This window comes from Elaeis guineensis, chromosome 1 (assembly GCF_000442705.2).
Source record: "Elaeis guineensis isolate ETL-2024a chromosome 1, EG11, whole genome shotgun sequence".
Taxonomy (NCBI): Eukaryota; Viridiplantae; Streptophyta; class Magnoliopsida; order Arecales; family Arecaceae; genus Elaeis; species Elaeis guineensis.
The window spans coordinates 86,536,198-86,551,617 of record NC_025993.2 but is presented as its reverse complement, the minus strand read 5'-3'; the positions used below and the strand labels follow the sequence as shown (position 1 = coordinate 86,551,617).

The 15,420-nt window shown below is 34.1% G+C and overlaps 1 pseudogene; it reads left to right on the top strand.

Moving 5' to 3' along the window:
* Nucleotides 1-320: 320 nt before the first annotated feature.
* LOC140856115 (uncharacterized) overlaps nucleotides 321-15,420 on the top strand; it is a 45,822-nt pseudogene continuing 30,722 nt past the window's right edge.

The window sequence follows — 15,420 nt, the reverse complement described above, 5'->3', positions numbered from 1 at the left end:
CCCTCAATCCGAGCACTTTGCATGCCCAGACCCAAGTCCCATGCATCTAATTAATTAATAAATTATCTAACTAATTAATTAAATCAATATATAATTAACTTTTAATGATGATATTTTGGTTGTCACTAATATCGTCACTAATAGTAGACAACATTAGCCATCGCTAATACTCACAACACTGATGTGGGGATGGATCGTGGGGCAGAGGTGGTGGGGCAGGGCCGAGGTAGCTGGTTCGAGGCTGTAGGCTAGGGGTCGGGGCGAGGGCCGTAAGGCCGTGGGTTGGGTGTTGTGGGGTTGAGGTCGGGGCTCAAGGGCCGATGGAGTCGGGCCCCGAACTGGGGGTGGTGGGGCCACAAGGGGTGGCAGGGCCGGGATGGGGGCTGTGGGCTAGAGGCGATGGGGCCAAGGTGGAAGCTCAAGGGCCGACAGAGTCAGGCTGCGGGTTGGGGGCGACAGGGCCGCGTGGGCCTGGTGCGGGGCTGGCGGGATGGCGGGCCCGCAAGCTGGGGGTGGTGGGGTGGGGCTGCGGGGCCGATGAGGTCGGCTCGAGATTGGGCCGATGCAGGAACGGCCGGTGGGGTTGCAAGGCCGTGGGACACTGGAGAGGGGGTTGGGGGGTGAGGACGTCGAAGAGGGGGGTTGGGGGGTGGGAACAAGAGAGAATGAGCGAGGAGAAAAATATCTTAATTTTATAAAAGACTATTAGCGATGGCAAAATTACCATCACTAATACCGTCGGTGACTGTATTAATGATGAAAATTTTCATCACTAAAAATAAAAGTCCATCACTAATACTTTTATCAGATTTTTAAATTAATTTTTTTTAAAATTATTAACGATGGCATGACTTTCATTGCTTATAATTAGCCATCACTAATACTATCTCTAATGCTGTCGCTAATGATCCTTTTAGCGATGATAACATTACCATCGCTAAAAGCCATCGCTAATAACCTTCCACACCCACACAAATATCTGAATATGGTATAATTTTTAAATTTAAAGCCCATCTTCACCATTCATTATCTAAATAATTATCTCTAGAGTATCGTCACAAAAATCCACCTCGATCCGACAGCTCTAACTAAATCGATCAATAAAATTTGATTTCGACGGTCACGAATGATCGCATGATGATCTAATGGATAGAGACCATCAATGAATTCAAAAATTTGTAATGATAATTTCAATGATATTTATAGTATACTATCAAAATTTTAGTTCAATCAGACATCATTATTATGATCAATTTATTACAGGATGATTTGAATTGTTAAATAAAAAATGAATGATCAAAAGGCCAAATAGTGTCCTATTAATCTAATTTTTTAGATAATGATCTTTGTTACTACTTTAATCATTTGTATGATGGTGATCGTAAAATCTAAATCACACATATATGAACCATCTATGTTAAACAAATCTTACAAAAGCATAAGTATAATTATTTCAAGATTTTAAGAAAGAGTATCAAGAGACATATAATTTTGGATCGTTCATATATGCATATTTTAAATTTTACATTCACCACCATATAAAATAATCAAAATAGTAGTAAAGATCATTTATCTAAAAAATTATCTTTAATCAGACGCCATTTGGCCTTTTGATCACACATTTTACATTTAATAGTCCAAATAATCCCATGCTAAATTGATAATGATAATAAAATTTGATTAAAGTAAAATTTTGATAGTATGCTACAAATATCATCGAGATTATTATTGTAAATTTTTGGACCCATCGATTGTCTCTATCTACCAGATCATCATACAGTCGTTCGTGACCATCGAAATCAAATTTTATTGATCGACATAGATAGGGCTATCGGATCGAGAAGATTTTTTGTGATGATACTCTAACGATAATTATTTAGATAATAAATGATAAAGATAAATTTTAAATTTTAAAATTATATCATATTCAAAAAAAATTATATTCTACATTGAGTATTAGCGGCAACTGCCGTCGCTAATACTTTTACTACCATCGCTAATAATTTTAATAATAAATAAATTTTTTTTTTGCAATGGTGTTCACCATCGCTAATAGTGCCATAGCTAATGATTATTAGAGACAGTATCTACCATCACTAATACTCTTTTTGCCATTGGTAATAATTTTAATATATAAAAAAAAATTATTTTTTTACGATGGCAAATGCAATCGCTAAAAGTACCATCGCTAATGATTATTAGAGATGGCAATTGCCATCTCTAATCCTCTTTTTACCATATCTAATAATTTTAATAAATAAAAAAAAATTTGTGATGGCGAACGCTGTCTCTAATAGTGCCATCGCTAATGATTATTAGTGACGGCGATGTCGTCTCTAATATCGTTTATGCCATCAATAAAACTAATATTAGTGATGGTGAAAATATCATCTCTAATAGCAGTCAACAAAATATTTATTAGCAATGAAAGAGTTGTCATTGGTAATACCGTCGCTAATATGCATATTAGCAACGATAAAAATATCATCGCTAATAGCCATCGCTAATATCTTAATTTTTGATAGTATATTCAAAAATATATTTTTCATATCTATTTAATATAATTTTTTAAAATTCATGAAATATGCAAATGCAAGCAATAATCTAATGGCTTCTAATCATGTAATAGGGGTATAAGTTTCATCAAAATCAATATCTTCTTCTTGATTATACCCTTTATCTACTAATCTAGAATTATTTCTCAAAATTAGTCCATTTTCATCTAACTTAATTTTAAAAACTCATTTTGTTTCAATTATTGGATGATCAATTGGTCTATTAACCAAGGTCTATAATTTGTTTCTTTTAAATTGATTTAACTCTTCTTGCAAAGCAATCATCCAATTTGTGTCATTTTTAGTCTCTTCAATTGATTTAGATTCAATTTGAGGTACAAAGGCTAATTGATTATTGATGTCTCTTAAGAAGGAATAAGTTCTTGTTTCTTATGATGGATCACCAATTATAAGATTTTTGGGATGACCGCATGCATACCTCCACTCCTTGGATAAACTCTCATCTCGAGCATTCTCATGATTTTTCTCTTCTTCTTCAGCTTTCTTGTGATTTTCTTTATCATCTTGAGCTCAGGATTTTTTGAGAGTGAGTTTTTTCATTCTATATCTATTATACCACATCATCATTAATAATATCTTTTTTTTTTAGAAGATAGGTCATTACATGAATAGATTCTTTAACAAGGAGCATCCTCTTGTTGAAGACTCCATAAGTCTTGTTAGATGAAGAATAGCCTAAGAAAATACCTTCATCAGACTTAGCCTCAAAATTTTCAAGTTTATAAATATTTATAACCAAAAATATAAAAATAATTAATATTTGATTTTTTTTATTTTCAAAGCTCATATAAGATTTTCTTTAAAATTGATTAAATTAAAACTCGATTTAAAATGTAACATACTATGTTGATAGCTTCTGTCCAAAAATATCTTGAAAGATTATTTCACACAATATGGTATGGGTCATTTCTTATAAAATTTAATTTTTTTCTTTCTAGAATTCTATTTTGTTGAGGTATTTTAGGAGTAAAAAAATTATGTTCAATATCCTTTTCGTTATGAATATTTTTAAAATATTGATTTTTAAATTTGATTCTATGATCACTTCTTATGCAAATAATGGTTAAATTTTTTTCATTTGAAATTTTTGGGTAAAGCTTGATAAATACTAAAAAAACTTCATCTTTTTGAGCTAAGAATAAAATTCAAATAAATTTAGAAAAATCATCTACAATCACAAGTCCATATCTTTTGCTTCCTAGGCTTGCGGTCCTAGTAGATCTAAATAAATCCATGTGAATTAGTTCTAGGGGTCTAAAAGTTGAAACAAAAGTTTTAGATTTGAAAGAACTTCTAGTTTGTTTTCTAAATTGATATACATCACAAATCTTATTCTTTTCAAAATCTAGTGTTGATAGTCCTTTAATAATATCTTTTTTAATCAATTTAGAAATCAAATCCATGCTAGCATGTCCTAGTCTACGATTCCATAATCAGTTAGTCTCATAGACTTCGACATTCATTACAATTAGATATTGGACATTCTTCATGGAATGATCATCTAGATTTACTGTGTAGATACTCCCATGTCTATGTCTAATAAGGATAATATCATCATTGATGGGGCTACATACAATATGCATCAAGGATTCAAAAACTACTTTAAAAAATTTATCGCAAAGTTGACTTGTACTTAATAAGTAATACTTTAAACCATCTACTAACAATACATTTTCTATATAAATAGATGGAGTGATATAAATTTCACCAATACTGATTATGTTTGCCATTATTGCCAAAGGTTACCGCTCCTCCTTGCTTAGCCTCAAGGGTGACAAACTGCTTTTTGTCATCCATCATATGCTTTGAGCGGCCACTATCAACATACCATCTTCCTTTCTTTTTCTTGGCTACAAAACACACCTACATACAAAAATCAAGTAATAACTTTAGATGCCCAAGTCATCCTAGATCTTTTAGAGTTAGTTGCAATGGTTTCTTTTGGAACCCAAACCTTCTTAATTTTCTATCCATTACTTAGTTTTTTGAAATTACAAGCATATGCTTTGTGTTCACAGCAGAAACATGTAATATTTTGAAATGTAATGGATAACTCTTTGACAAAAGAGTTCTTCAAATATTTCTATTTCTTCTAAAGTTTGAGACCAAGTCCTACCTTATTAAAAATTGCTCTTTGTTTGCATAACGTCATTTTTTAGAACTATAGTTGAATTTTTCAATAATAAGCTTATACTTTACAACTTCTTTTTTTAAGTCTTAATTTTTTAAGTAAAGATTCATTTCTTTCCAAATCTCTTCCTTTTCTTTGATCAAAGCATAATTTGAAGTCTTAAGATCTTTGTTTTTCAAACCAAGCTTTTTAAGTTTATCAATTGAGTCATAAAAAGCCTCTTGCAATTCATTAAAAGTAAAGTCAAGTATAGTTTCAGGTGTTATCTCCTCCTCTTGTGCCATGAGGAATAGTTTCACCACTTCTTAGGCTTCCTCATCTAAATTTAAATCCTCACATCAATCTAAGTGGCCAATATTGCATTTTTCTTCATCTTCTTGGAGGATTTCTTGAGTAGGGGACAGTCTATCTTGAAGTACCCCAGTTTCTTACATTCATAACACATGGATGGCTCTTTATCCTTGTCTCTCTCTTTGCTTTGGCTCATCCTTGGAGAATAGCTTTCTCTTGAAGTTCTGTCTTTTCTTCTTTATGAATCTCCTGAACTTTCTTATTATAAGGGCCATCTCCTCATTTTCATCTCCTTCTTCCAAGTCTTCACTCTTTTCACCTTCTTTGGTAGTTGACTTAAGAGTGATTGTCTTTCTATTGTTAACCTCTTCTTCAATATTTTACTTCATGGTTAACTTTTGAGTCATAAGAGAACCAAAAAATTCTTCTAGGGGTAAGATGTTGAGATTCTTTACTTCCTGAATAGCTATCACCTTTGCCTCCCAATCTCTTAAAGGTGACCTAAGAAATTTTCGAATAAGGTCAAATTAGTATAAGATCTACTAAAATCTTTAAGGTCATTTATAATATCGATAAAATGAGTAAATATTTCAGTTATAGATTTGGTTTGTTTCATTTTAAGTAGCTCATACTTATGTACTAGCATATTAATCTCGGATTTCTTAACTTGATTGGTACCCTCATGGATATACTCTAGTCTATCCTATATTTTTTTGATAGAAATATGATAGAAATTCGGTTAAATTCATTAGCATCACGAGAATAATATAATACATTCATGTCTTTAGCATTCAGTAAGCCATTTTCTTATCAATACCATTCCAATCTTTTTCAAGTTTGGGAGAGATAATGCCATCTATTATGATGATGGGTGTATATAGGCCATTAATTATGATACTCCAATGATCATAATCAAATACTTATATGAATATGCGCATGCATGCTTTTCAATACATATAGTTAGCACCATTAAACAAATGTGGCCTATTTGTGGACTACCCTTCGGTAATGGAGATATCCAATTAGGTTGCCATCAGATTTTTTACTCTAGATTGCTATATCAACAAGCAAAAGAGTATCAAGGCTCTGATACCACTTATTGTCCAATGAGACAACCCAAGAGAAGGGGTGGATTGCATCTTCTAAAACTTTTTACAACTTAAAATAGATATGTGCATAATTTAAGTGAGCTATATGAGGATGCAGTGGAAGCAATAATGAATATATAGGTTATGAAGTAATAAAAAAAAATAAGATGGAATAAATCAAAGTTACACACAAAGATCAAGTTTTATAGTGATTTGGTGTCAAGTACAACACCTACGTCCACTCTACAAGCTACACCTTAGGAATTTCAACTATAGTCATCAAGATTATAGTCTAATTATTTTATTGAGATCATATTAAACCCAATTGATTTTTCTTGGGCATACCAGCCAAAATCTTTTTCAAGCCATTTCTAGGCTTATACATGATCCAATTCAAGGCTTGGATGAGTCTATCCCCAAGTTTCAATCCTAATCAAAATTTAAAATCAACAAAAACTAGAATATAATTTAAAATACAAAGGAGAAGCTCCTTAATGGGTAAATAAAAAAATTGATGAAGCCCAAGCTGAAGAGATGAGAAGCTTTGCTATCAATACATCCTTCTTTCTCTTAAAAAAAATTTGAATGTATAAGAAACAGATGGTTGGAATTTAGCTTTTTTTCTTGAAAGCTCACTAAATGCTCAAACAAAATTTTTGGCCTTACAATGCACTTCTCTCTTATTCTTTAGTTTTCTCTTATACTCTCTTTGGTTCTCTTGCTTCATTGAAGCATTTGGCACTAAAAATCCTTATTAGAATGTCCAAAAATAGGTTTTTAGTCATTAGAAGTCGAGAACCAGCTATTGGAGGTGTTTTATATAAATTTACAGCTTTTGAAAAACTAATCGTTGGAGCTATCAGTCATTGTGGAGTCAACTTGAGTAGATCTCGAGTCAACTTGAGATCTGCATTCAGAAAATCTGCTCTCTATCTTTTCTAAGAGAGTCGACTTGAGCTGTTTAAGAATCAATTTGAGGGCTGTGCCACCTAATGCTAGCATATCAAGGTCGATACAAAATCTTCAAAAGTCAACTCTAAAACTTCTTTACTTGTATTTTCATGGTGTGGCCTTTTTGAACCTTGCTTCTTTGAAATTTTAATATAAATAGCATGGGATTCTTTGAAATATAGCTCTAGCTTCTTGAAATCTCTTTTCAAACACTTAAGCTACTCATTAGTATCAATTATAATATACTCAAATATTTTATCCCATCAAAATCAATTCTAGGGCCAACAACTATGCATATATATCAAAGATTGATTAGGATTATATGACTTTGATATGCTTATCTTGAACATACTATTCAATTAAAATTAATTTGATGAAATCATCATAATAATTGGATGGATAAGTAATGGTTTGACTAATCTCATCATATGGACAGTCTCTAGGAGCTTATGACTAGGATAGCCTCCATAAGCTTATACATAGATTAGCCTCTAGGAGCTTATGCTTAAGACAGCCTCCACAAGCTTATGCATAGAATAGCCTCTAGAAGCTTACATCTGGGATAGCCTCTACGAGTTTACATATGGGATAATTTTTAGGAGCTTATGTCTAAGATAGCCTTCATAGGCTTACGTATGAGAATTTGATTAGATATGGATTGGGTCATAATCTTAGTTAGTCCAAAGTTGGAAAGAAAAATATTATCAAAATTTGGAATTGCGATTAGAGAAATAGATGTTAAGATATATAAAACTAATTTTATATGGATGTTTGAGTTATTCTGATATTTAATATCAATTTTTATATATTATATTTCACTCAAATATTATTTATTATTAGTTTTAAATTATATCATTATATTAGTGTGTACATATGGAGATTCTTACTAGGCTATAAGGCTCATAACCCTCTATATCTTTTCTCTTTCAAAGTCGTAGGATAATTGTACTTTTCTATGGCTGGGATCATAATTGAAAAAATGAATAGATAAAGTATCACGGATATTAGTTGTATGACTAAATTGTATAATTGTATGAGTTTATTATTTGTTATAAATTGAGATCATTAGTACTTTCTGAGGTTTGAGGTTGTATTAATTTTTAAGGCTTTACATGATATCTAGGGCGATGCTCTAGAGTTCATGTGTCTGGGTCACATGGCTGATCTGGATATTGGGTTCAAAGCATGACATGAATAGTTGATATCTTAGACAATAAGCAAGTATAGGGAAAAAGAAAAAAAAAGATAGCTCATGCATTTAATTCGAGTATAGTAGCCCATTTAATCCAGGCACCCCAACCACATTATCTCTTTGTCCTTGGTTGGAGAGCTTATGCCATCTCTATGCTAGGTCAGATAATAGCAACCATGTTGCTAGTCCACATTTGTTGCTTCAAGTCCACATGGTCCTGTGGAAGGGAAAAAGGGCAGAGACAAAGAAAATGATGTTAGTTGATTGGATGGGCCATAGGTGCCCCTTACCTTATTATTAGGAGAGAGGGAGAGGCATTCAAATAGGGAATTGAAATTCTATTTTAATAGGATAGTTTGCATGATTTTGTTTGAAAAAGAAACATAACTTCTAATCTCAGGGAAAAAGTTTCGGAATGGGAAGCCTAAATGGTCATTTCCTAGTCTTTTCCATATTAGGGCTGGATTGTTTGTATAGAGATATGAGTAGTTGAGGTATAAGGGAGTTTAAAGCGCATCTAATGAGCATAGAGCCAGCTTGAGTGGTAGAAAGATAAAGGTTGCAGTGCATAGCAATGAAAGTGGTGGTAGTAATCCAAAAGATAAGAAAACCAATGCCTTTTTTTACCATTTCTCATCAATATTTTTATTTGCGGGGGGAGGTTGCTACCCCAAAAAATACAACCATCCAATCCCTCATAACTGTTGGAAAATATATTTCAAAAGCCAATCGTCAACCTGTTGACGGTTGAGCAACCTTGTATTGTAATTGATTTGTTAATAAATAAAATATATTTTTGGCATTTTCATCACAAGTTTTCATTTTCTAATGAACTTTGTTATTGTGATGAAGTCCTTAAGACTATTTAGATTCGATAAAGAGAGAATTTATCAATTAGTTCCTTAAAACTATTCACGACCAAATGATAGACTGTTAATAAAGACGACAGCTTCTATCGAGCATAGGTCGCTGTAGGCCATATGGGTTGGTTGTCTTCTTAATCAAGAAGTGTGGAGATATTGGTATGGCATACAGATGAGATATAAGGGTACATCATCATGAAACATGACCAACTCTAGAGTATTTTGCTGTCGAGAATGTCTCTGATGGGATATAGATATAAGCATCCCTTAGACCTGAGATCGCCTCAGTAACTTGCAAGCAACTCACTGTGCTTTGGTACTGGACTAACTAAATTTCTAATTCAGTGACAGAAGGCTTCTGGGCACGTCAAGTACCTGTGAAGTCGAAGTGTGATCAAGATGGGATTGACCACTCCAAGAGTTGGAGAAGAATGAGTCGCTATATTTCAATTTAGCAAAACCTTGGCCAGGGTAATTCATCAGATGGATTTGATATTTTGAAATACAATGTGGACAACCTGATCAGAGTTGACAGTTGAACTCTGAGGTATCCTATGAGCATTTTGGTCAAGGAGATGAATTATATGGAAACTATATCCGCATGGGTTCTAAGGATGTTGTTCTACACATTCGCCCTATCCGACCGTCGGGTATCATTGCTAGATGGTCACTTCGATTGGTATAAAAATTTATTTCTATGCTACCAACTTAGATTTGGACCTATGAGGTTACACACATTAGAGTTCACAATCCGATCGGATGGTTGATCAATGATTAAGAATCATTCTAGGGTTAAACGATCAATACGATTGACATTTAACCTAGTGCAAGTGTTGCAGGAGAATCGATTAGCAATTTGATTGCTAATTGACTTAATTTGATTAAGTCAATGGGCTGAGATTAAGTCTAATTAAATATAATTTAATTAAATTTAGTTTGGACTTGATTGGATCAAGTTCAATTAGTTTATTGGATAAGCCAAGTGCAAGAGAAAAACTAGTCCTAGTTCAAATAGGACTCGGGTCAATCTAATTTCTAATTTGATTAAAAAAATTAAATCAGATTTAAATCTAATTTAATCTGATTAAATTAAATTTTAATTTGGTTAAGATCTATTTTAATTAGGTTGATTTGGTTTGAGAAACCAAATTTGAACAAGTCATAGATTGAATCCTAGTAAGATTAGGATTCCACCTTGCGCCACCTTAGCCCCCCATGCCCACTCTCTCTTATCCCACGCCCACTCTCTCTTATTTTGTGAGACAAAACCCTCTCTCTCAGGTCTTCATGCATGCCCAAAACTTTTCTCTCTTTCTCTCTTACATGTAATGTGGTTGTGGATCAAGTCAAAGTAGGAATTAGTTTGGATTTCAAATTCTATGAGATAGAATTTTAGAAAATCAAAACTCTTTCCTTATGGCACTGATTTTATCCAGATTTTTTTTGAGATTTTTGTGGATTTTATGGAACATAATATGTGCCCTTTGCTGGTGGTCCACAGTAGAAAAAGAAGGAGGAGAAGCCCAAGAGTTGGGCGCCCTTGTCTTGCCTTGTTTAGATAATCCTTGACTAGATATTTGACCTAGACAAGGACTCTTCATATCTCTCTATTTAAAATAATTTTTTTTATAAAATTTTTATGAATTATAGAGCATTGAGAAACCTTTGGGGCATCCAAAAATTAAGAAGAAAGAGTCTTGGGGCATGGAGATCTAATAGACACAAAACTAGGTATCTGGGTTAGAACAAAGAGAAGAAGAAGAGGGTCTTCTTCTAGAGTTACTGGGTTCAACTCTTTCCTTCTTCCATCTATAAGTTTTCTGAGAGTGTCTCATCTAAAACTCTTTCTCCTACTTTTCATCTTTGAAAGAGTCCAAATCAAGAAGAAGAAAGCATCTGATCGACCATCGAAGAAGGATCAGCGCAATACTAGCATAATGTGCTGATTTTCTGGATCAAGACTTCTGATCGTGATTCATGGGCTCGTGTGGATGACTCCTAGAGGTCAGATACATGTGCAGCTCGTAATATCATCCTCAAGTCCGGATCAAAAAAGTTAGAATGTCTAACTTGCAAGGTAATAGATCTGATCTATTATATTTTACATACATTAAATGTAGTATAGAAACATATTGATATGATCAACATGTAGTTTTTGCTCTTTATATTTTAATTTTTTATTTAATATCATATAATAATTATGTAATAAGATCTTAGATCTAGAGATTCTCTGATTTTACAAGATAAATTTTGATTTATTTTAGTCTTCCGCTATCTGATCTTGAAAAAGTTTCAAGATCTAAACCTGAAACCCTAGATCTGGTTCTTTTAATTGATATTAGAGCCTAGGTTATTTATTATATTATTATTTATACATACTTAGATTATTTTTTAGATTAAATTTAATTTATAATTTTATTGTTAAATCTGAAATTAAAATTTTTAGACCCATCACGAATTGTAGGTTGTCCTGCTGTAAGGTTTACCCCTTACAGTGCAAAGGTTGTCCTAGTTTGTGTAGATCTATCTTTAATCATAAATTTATTAGATGTGATCTAGATTAAATTCATAATTTATTAGATTTAAAAAATATTTAAATCTAAAATAAAATCTCTTTGTTAATAATTTTCGTGCAAAGAACCATCATATATTTGTCTGAAAAATTTGTGCAGTTTAAAGTTGAAATTATTTCAATTACATGAACCTGTTTAGATTAGATCTAAAGTAGTTTCATACTTATTTTACTTACATTTTGATTATGAATCAAACATGTAACTTGGTTGGTAGAACCATATTGTAAAAATATTTTACAAGCATGAAAATTATTTTTGAAAAATCGAACGCCAACCCTCAGCCCAAAACTTAATTGAGAATTAAGAAGTTGTTTGATTAGGTTCTAGAATTGTGAATTGAAAAACCTAAGACACAAACCATAACACATTGGGTTAATGGGTTAGTGAAAATTAGGTCCATTAATTGGGTTAGACCTAAGGTTAGGTTAAAGATGGACTTAATTAAAGAATTGACTAAATCTAATCAATTGTTGTCTTAGATTAGGTCAAGGATTCTCTAGATCAATTACAATAGTTGTAGTTGGTCAAGTCGATATCTTTAACGAGAACTAAATGGATTTGATTCTTGGCTAAGCGGTCTAGCACGAACTGTTAGGTTGATCTAATCGAAACTAATTAAACCAGTTGGTGTCTAAGGTAAACCAGACCGGTGGTTTTTAATTGGCAGCCCGTCTATCTGACCATTTCTGATGGTGTCTAAGGCAAGCTTTGACAGATCCTCCCATCGATCGAACTTACTTGGCCTCTTGGTGAAACTATATTTTGATCGGATCACTTGACTATTCGAGCTGACCTATGTCAGCTAGGTAAATCAGTGTGACCGATTTAGGTGCTCCTAGACCAACCCTTTTAATGATCTCCCTTAAGCTGACTTGGTGAAGCCAATGGGAGGATCATGATAAGCTGGTTCATCTGACCTCATCCTCTAAATCAATTAAATCCTCTAAAATTATTAGGTCCTTAAAATGAAATACTTATGGTAATAACTAGATCATAGCCTCCCATTAAGTAGATGATAATGGGTCCATCAGTTGGATAATCATTGGAGGCCCAAAGGCCTGGTACTTATCGGCTGATGGAATTGTCATTCATAATATGATTTCTTAACTGCATCTTTCTAAATGGTGGTTAGGTTAGCCAACCAAAATTGGGCCTAATCATTCATTGGCTAGATGGGCCAAGTATGGTCATGTTAATGGTTGGACCTAACCAGACCTTTTCAGTGAAGGCTAAAGCCTACTAATTAGGGACTGAGGCAAAAATAAAATTACTAAAAATTATTTAAAAAAATAATTAGTTATGAACCTACCCTTAGATGTACATGGGTTGGCCAACCAAAGTTGGGCTTGTGTGCAGTCTAAGTGGACTCTAGTATCCACTAAGAAATTAGGATAATTCCTCGAATTGGAGGTAGAGGCTACCAATTCGAATAAAATCATGAAAAAAACTTTTTGATTAAAGTCTAAATCTTTAGGTTTAATGAATCAATTACTAATTAGGTTATGATTTTTCTTTGTGCAAATATGGTCACTTTCCTATCACTCCAATCATTGTTGGATAATGATAAGTTGGTGGGACCCAACTTCGATAGCTGGTACCAAAAGTTGAAGATAGTCCTGGAGCATGAACGGATCCTATATATGATAATAGATCCTGCACCTGAGGAGCCAGCTGCTAATACACGTGGAACAGTCAGAGACACTTACCAGAAGTGGCTCAGTGACTGAACCATGGTGCGCTGCATCATGCTAGCTGCCATGAGAGACGAGTTCAGTCGCAGATTTGAGTTGACTCAGCCAAAGAACATGCTTCAAGTGTTGGAGGATGCCTTTGGCACACCTGATGACATGGAGAGGCACAAGACTAGTTGTGCCATCTTCAATGCCAAAATGCGGGATGGTGCCTCTGTCACTGATCATGTATTGTACATGATCGAGCTTATGGAGCGTTTGAGCAAGCTCAGCTTTTCCCTGCATGAGCAGCTTGGGAAAGATGCAATACTAAACTCACTGTCCAAGTCTTATCTCCCATTCCTCACTCATTATAGAATGACAAAGTCTGAAGTAAACTACCATGGATTATTGGGGTTGCTTCAGAACTTTGAGAAGGATCACCAACTCCACAAGGAGTCAGTGAACTTAGTGGGAGGTTCGTCTTCTGATTTTCGACCCTTTAAGAAAGGAAAGAAGAACAACAAGAAGAAAGTGAAGAAGGTGCAAGTTCAGGATGGGACATCAGTGCAGGGCCAGACCAGAAAGATCAAGCCCGATAAGAGTTAAGCTGAATGCTTCTTTTGCAAGAAGCGGGGGCACTGAAAGAAGAACTGTCCTCAGTACATTGCCTCTCTAAACCCAAATAAGCAGAGAAAGAAGCAAGCTGTTGCTGAGCAAGGTATTTATATGATAACTCCTTATAATTTTTCTATTTGTGATATAACTGACTGGGTATTGGATACCGGTAGCCCTTACCATATTTGTAATTCATTGCAGGGATTGCAGGTCAGTAGGAGATTCGAGCAAGACGAGAGGTTCCTGAACGTTGGAGATGGAAGACCAGTTCTAGTTCTAGCATTAAGAATGTTAAAACTTGTATTTGAGTCCCATACCGTTGTCATTTCTGTCCCAGTTTCTTTTTAAATATTATTTCTGTAGGCCTTCTGACCAAAAATGATTATGAAATTTCAATAAAGAAACAAGTTTGTAATATCATTATGAATGGTGTTACTATTTTTTGTGGACATTTGAATAATGGTGTGTATATGTTATCACAATCTGTTAACGTAGTCTATTCTACTGGCAAGCACCCTAGATTAGATAGTGTATCAGATATCCACTTATGGCACTGTAGGCTAGGTCATATTAACAAGAACAGGATAAACAGGTTGACTCAAGAGAAAATCTTCGAAGTCAGTGATTGTGAATCATTTCCAACCTGTGAGTCCTATCTTCTTGGTAAAATGATCAAGTCATCTTTTACTGAAAAAGGTGAGAGAGCTACTGAGCTCTTGGGCCTAGTACATACTGATGTATGCGGGCCCATGAGCATAAGTGCTAGAGGTGGATATTTCTACTTCATCACTTTCACAGATGATCTATCCAGATATGGATTTGTCTATCTGATAAAACATAAATCGGATTCATTTGAAATGTTCAAACAATTCCAAAATGAAGTAGAAAAATAAACTGAGAAGAGTATTAAAACTCTTCGATCTGACCGAGGAGGAGAATACCTTTCTGGTGAGTTCTCACATATCTAGGAGAGAATGGGATTCTTTCTCAATAGACTTCTCCAAGAACACCACAGCATAATGGTGTGTCTGAAAGGAGAAATAAGACTCTGTTAGACATGGTCCGATCTATGATGGATTTTGCCAGCTTGCCGATATCCTTCTGGGATATGCACTCGAATCGGCTTGTTATTTGTTAAATAAGATTTTAAGTAAGTCTCTAATTAAGACTCCATATGAGATATGGACAGGACGTAAGCCAGCATTTTCACACCTTAGCATCTGGGGTGCCCGGCCTATGTCAAACGGTTAGTTACAAATAAACTTGGACCTAGATCTGACAAATACACATTCATAGGGTACCCCAAAGAGACCAAAGGATATTTTTTCTACCATGCTGATGAACAAAATGTGTTCATCAGTCTTAAAGCAATCTTTTTAGAAAAGGAGTTCCTTGGTGAAGGAACCGTTGCCTCTAAGGTTGAACTTGATGAAGTCCAACAGATAGAAGGACCGACACCAATAGCTA